The sequence below is a fragment of the Rhipicephalus sanguineus genome, chromosome 7 (genome assembly GCF_013339695.2).
Source record: "Rhipicephalus sanguineus isolate Rsan-2018 chromosome 7, BIME_Rsan_1.4, whole genome shotgun sequence".
Classification (NCBI taxonomy): domain Eukaryota; kingdom Metazoa; phylum Arthropoda; class Arachnida; order Ixodida; family Ixodidae; genus Rhipicephalus; species Rhipicephalus sanguineus.
The window spans coordinates 52,907,693-52,913,782 of NC_051182.1; positions in this window are offsets into that span (position 1 = coordinate 52,907,693).

Sequence of the window (6,090 nt, forward strand, 5' to 3'; positions counted from 1 at the left end):
CTCGACGCCGCCGCTTACTTACAACGTGCCGAGGAAGCTCGACAGCTCGCCCGCCTGCGCATCAAGACCCGGCAGCACACCGACAGCCGTCGATACAATCTTCGACGGCGCTTCGTGGAATACCAGCCCGGCGATTGTGTCTGGGTCTGGACGCCGATACGCCGACGTGGGCTTAGCGAAAAACTCCTTCGGCGATACTTCGGACCATACAAGGTTCTTCGATGTCTCGGCGCTCTTGACTACGAGGTCATCCCGGACGGCATTACGAACTCCCAGCGACGCCGCGCACGACCTGAAGTCGTCCATGTCGTGCGCCTTAAGCCGTTTTTTGCACGTTAGCGAGCCCGGGGACACTACTTTTGCCTTTGTTATTGTAATTTATTTATGTATGCATTTGATTTATTTCTCTTCGTTGTTCTTTCACAAGCATCGGGACGATGCTTTTTCAGAGGGGGGCAATGCCACGCCCACTTCTTGTTTTATTTTGATGTTTTTTGGGTTTGACCAGCAAGGACGGTTATCAACGCTCGAGGCTGTCCGCGAAGCAGTGTTCGAGAAGCTTCTCGATTGTAGTAGATAGTTTTGTTAAGATTTCGCGCCGCACGCGAATGTTCCAGCTTTATCCAGAGATAACGCCGCCACCAGCGATATCGCTGGAAAGTTCGATAGCGCCTGTATAAAAGCCGACGCACTTGACCGCTTGTCAGTTGATCGACGGTCGACGCTCTGTTCGCCGCTATCAGTTTATTGCTGTAGCTGGAGTTTCATTTTCCCGGCCACAAGTTCGGCCTAATAAAGAGTTTCATCTCAGACGTGCTGACTGCTGCCTTCGTCGACGTCACGACCACGTGACAATATATATAATATATATATATAATATATATATATATATATATATATATATATATATATATTGTAGCGAAGCCTTCATTGAGTAATGGGTTGCGCTCTCTATAGCCTTCTAGTGGGTCGTCGCTCTGAGTCCGTGTTTGTACCTTGACTGTCGCCATTGCATATCGTCGCCGACTACCGTCCAATAAACGCCTCAACAAATTGGTGGAGGTGCTGTGCTCCTATTCGATGCCCCTGGAGCTGAGATCCCGTACCCTACCAACTACCATGCCTCAAGACGCTGCTCAGCAAACGTCTCCTTCCTCAACGACCGCATGCCCCGGTGTCCCCCGCATCCGCGACCCTCCTATCTTCACCGGCGCGGATGGGACCGATGCTGAGGACTGGCTTGCGATGTACGAGCGTGTGAGCGTACCAAACAGATGGGACGAGGCAGGCAAACTCAGCAACCTGGTTTTCTACCTCGCGGGTGTGGCGGGCCTGTGGTACAACAACCACACCACCGAGTTCCCGACGTGGTCTGCTTTCAAGACCGCCATCATCGATGTGTTTGGCCGCCCTGCCGTTCGTAAACTGCAAGCCGAAACAACGTTTACGTGAACGAGCTCAGCAGACCGGTGAGTCCTTTAGGAGCTACATAGAAGACGTCCTGGACTTGTGCAAGAAGGCTGACGTGGCCATGCCTGAGTCTGACAAGATCCGCCACGTTCTGAAAGGCATCGACGACGATGCCTTCACTATGCTGCTCGCCAAGAACCCTCGTACTGTGGCCGAGGTGATCACGCTCTGCCAAAGCTACGAGGAGCTGCGCCGGCAGCGACTGCTGACCCGTCGACCTCCATCACGCGACGCCGATCTCGCAGGCTTGTCGGCCATTTCTGATCAGTCCGCCTTGCTCGCCGAGATCAAGTCATTCGTGGGCGAGGAAATTGCCCGCCAGTTCTCCCTACTGGCCTTCCCTCACCCGCAGGATGTTGAACAGCCGTCGACCACACTGCTGGCTCCCTTACGCCGCGCTATTCAACAGGAAATCGCGGAGGTCATGCCGGAATACCACCAGCCCCCTCCGGCACCTGCGCCGCTCAGTTACGCGCAGGTTGTAGCCAGGTCACCCCATGCGATTCCTGTGGCTGCCCCACTTACTTACGCCGAAGCCGTCGCCAGACCTCAAGCCTTCGAAGCGAGTGGGCCGGCTGCGTTTGCCGACGCCATACCTAGGCCACCGATGCAGCCCATCATGCAGTCGTATCAGCAGACGCCTCGTCCGCCGCGTCCTGCTCCATGGATGGGACCTACCCCGGCGAACCGATGGCGCACTTCTGACAACCGCCCGATCTGCTTCGCTTGTGGTTGCGCCGGTCATGTCGCCCGCTATTGCAATCGCGTGCAGCCGCCTCGTGTAGCCTCAGCCATCCCCAGCCAGTCAAGCCGCCCGTATTACGATTCACCGCCGCCTATGTCACCGTCGTCTCGCCCAGCTCCATCTACCCACCGTTCGCCGTCACCACGACGCCGATCACTGTCACCGATGCGGCCACGGCCGGTCACACGTGACCAGGAAAACTAGTCGTCGCAGTCCACGAGGCAAGGGCTGCGACGCTATCGAACTGCGAAAGGCCTCAGCGAAGCCCATCAAACGTGTTAGACGTGTTTGTGGACGGTGTGCGCGCATCTGCCCTTATTGACACTGGAGCCGCCGTATCCGTTATTGACGCTAAACTTAGCCGACTACTGCGAAAAGTGACGACGCCACTTCCCGGGCTCTCCCTCCGTACAGCAAGCGCCCAAAGTATTCACCCTACAGCGGTGTGCACAGCCCGCGTCATCATTAAGGATGCTCTGTACGCCGTCGAATTGATAATAATTCCAGCATGCTCTCACGACGTCATGCTAGGATGGGATTTTCTCTCCCACCACGACGCCGTGATTCATTGCGCACCCGCCGAAATAGAGCTCTCACCATTCTCTGATCTGACGCCGGCTGACAGTCCACTGTCTGTGAGCAAGGTACTCGTCAAAGACGACACCAAACTGCCTGCATACTCGTCAACGGCCGTGTCCGTCTACTGCGCCAGTCTCTCCGACACCGTCGCCCTCCTCTCGCCATCCGACCGTGTTTGCACGAGGAAAGGCTTGCTGGTGCCCTTCGCGACCGTCCAAGTCACTCAGGGCAGCACGTCAATTTTTGTTATCAACCCATCTCCGTACAGTGTTACGTTGGTGCGAGGAGAATGTCTCGGCAGCGTGGAACCCCTCGAAGACACACAAGTTATGGACGAACCAGATGGCACGCACTGCCCCAGTTCCGGCACGCTCAGTTCTGTTACCACGTCTGGTTCATCGCCCGCTGATGTATTTGCTTCTACCATTGCTGACAACCTTACGCCGGTCTAGCGTTCCCAGCTTCTAAACCGTTGGAAGAATTTCGCGCTTCTTTCGATATTGCTCAAACATCTCTCGGCCGCACGTCCACCGTTACGCATCGCATCGACACTGGCGCCCATCCACCACTGCGGCAACGTCCATATCGCGTATCTCCCACAGAACGCCGCGTAATCAACGAGCAAGTCGACGACATGCTTCGACGCGATGTTATTCGACCATCTAACAGCCGCTGGGCGTCTCTTGTCGTACTTGTTGCGAAGAAGGACGGTTCTGTGCGGTTCTGTGTGGACTACCGACGACTCACTAAGATCACTCGTAAGGACGTGTATCCACTACCGCGAATAGACGACGCGATTGACAGCCTACAAGGAGCCAAATTCTTTTCGTCTATCGATTTGCGCTCAGGGTACTGGCAGGTACCTATGGCTGATGACGCTCGACCGAAGACCGCCTTTGTCACGCCTGACGGCTTGAACGAATTCAACGTCATGCCGTTTGGGCTGTGTAATGCGCCCGCCACCTTCGAGCGCATGATGGATACTGTTCTGCGCAACCTGAAATGGCACACGTGCTTGTGCTACCTCGACGACGTCGTCGTTTTCGCTCCAGACTTCTCCACGCATCTTCAACGCCTCCGGCGTGTGTTGACGCGTTTGAGCGACGCTGGTCTGCAACTGAATTTAAAGAAGTGCCGATTTGCAGCACGGCAGCTGACAATACTCGGCTACGTCGTGTCCAAGGACGGAATTCTCCCCGATCCAGCCAAACTTCGGGCCGTGACCGAGTTCCCGAAACCTACGTCCGTCAAAGAACTGCGCAGTTTCGTAGGACTGTGTTCCTACTTTCGGCGCTTCATTCGAAATTTTGCGACTATCATATCACCGCTGACGAAGCTCCTCGGAAGTAACGGGCCCCTCCATTCGTGGTCTTCGGAGTGCGACGACGCTTTCTCAAAACTCCGTCGTTTGTTGACGTCGCCTCCCATACTACGCCACTACGACCCTACGGCCCCTACAGAGGTACACACAGACGCCAGCGGTGTTGGCCTTGGCGCTGTCCTTGCGCAGCGCAAACCAGGATTCCCTGAATATGTCGTGGCATATGCAAGTCGTACGCATACTAAAGCCGAGACCAATTACACCGTCACCGAAAAGGAATGCCTGGCGATCATATGGGCCCTTACAAAGTTCCGACCCTATTTATATGGCCGCCCATTTGATGTCATCACCGACCATCATGCACTATGCTGGTTGTCGTCATTGAAGGATCCCTCAGGCCGCCTCGCCCGCTGGGCACTTCGCCTACAGGACTACGATATTCGCGTGCTGTGCCGCAACGGACGCCAGCATGCTGACGCCGACGCCCTCTCCCGCTCTCCCTTGCCTGACGACGATGCCCCTTGCTCGGTACCTAACAATGTTGTTTCTTCCATCGACGTTCACACCATCGCTACCGAACAACCCAAGGATAAATGGATCGCCTCGCTGAAAGACTTGCTCACTGATCTGTCGGCAACACCAACCACTCGTGCGTTGCGTCGTCAAGCCCACCATTTCACCATTCGTGACGACCTACTGCACCGACGCAATTACAACGCCGACGGCCGCCAGTGGCTACTTGTGATACCCCGCAGTCTGCGTTCTGAAATATGCGAGTCTTTCCACTCTGATCCACAATGCGCGCACTCTGGGGTATCAAAAACTTACCACCGCATTCGACAACGATACTTCTGGCGAGGGATGTACCGCTACGTGCAGAAGTTCGTTCGCTCCTGCCTCGATTGCCAACGCCGAAAACCTTCAACGCACGTGTCACCCGCCGGTCTACAACCATTACCTTGCCCGAACCGTCCGTTCGGGCGCGTGGGCATCGACTTGTACGGACCACTTCCTCTGACATCGGCTGGTAACCGCTGGGCCATCGTCGCTGTTGACCACCTTACGCGATACGCCGAAACCGCCGCTCTCCCAGCGGCTACACCGCGCGATGTTGCCTCCTTCCTGCTACACCGTTTCATGCTGCGTCACGGTCCACCCAAGGAGCTTCTCAGCGATCGAGGCCGTGTCTTCTTGTCGGAAGTCGTCGAAGCCATTCTAAAAGAGTGCCGTGCTGTTCACCGCAAAACTACTGCTTACCACCCGCAGACGAATGGGCTCACCGAACGCTTTAACCGCACGCTCGGCGACATGCTCTCAATATACGTCGCCGCCGATCACACAAATTGGGATGCCATTCTGCCCTTCGTCACCTACGCCTATAATACCGCCCCTCAAAGCACAACTAGTTTTTCACCCTTCTTCCTATTGTACGGAAGGCACCCGTCGCATACCATCGACACGATACTCCCATACAAGCCGGATTCAACTGAGTGTGCGCCGATATCTGACACAGCCAGGCTTGCGGAAGAGTGTCGCGAGCTTGCCAAGACGTTTACAACGCAGGAACAAGAGCGGCAGAAGAGCATTCGCGGTGGAACCACCACTTCTGAGTCCACGTTCCTCCCTGGAGCGCTCGTATGGCTCTCGATCCCTGCCACTGCAACTGGCCTCTCTACAAAACTACTGCAGAAATACGAAGGCCCCTACCGGGTCGTCGAGCGCACATCCCCGGTCAACTACGTGATCGAACCCATCGAACCATCTTCGGACTTGCGCCGTCGAGGGCGCGACATCGTCAACGTGGAGCGTCTCAAGGCCTACTATGACCCACTCATAGTGACGAGCTGTTAGGTCGCCGGACGGCTCCCTTTTCGTACCCGGGGAAATTGTAGCGAAGCCTTCAGTGAGTAATGGGTTGCGCTCTCTATAGCCTTCTAGTGGGTCGTCGCCTTTGGCTATTCGCGCTCGCGCTCCG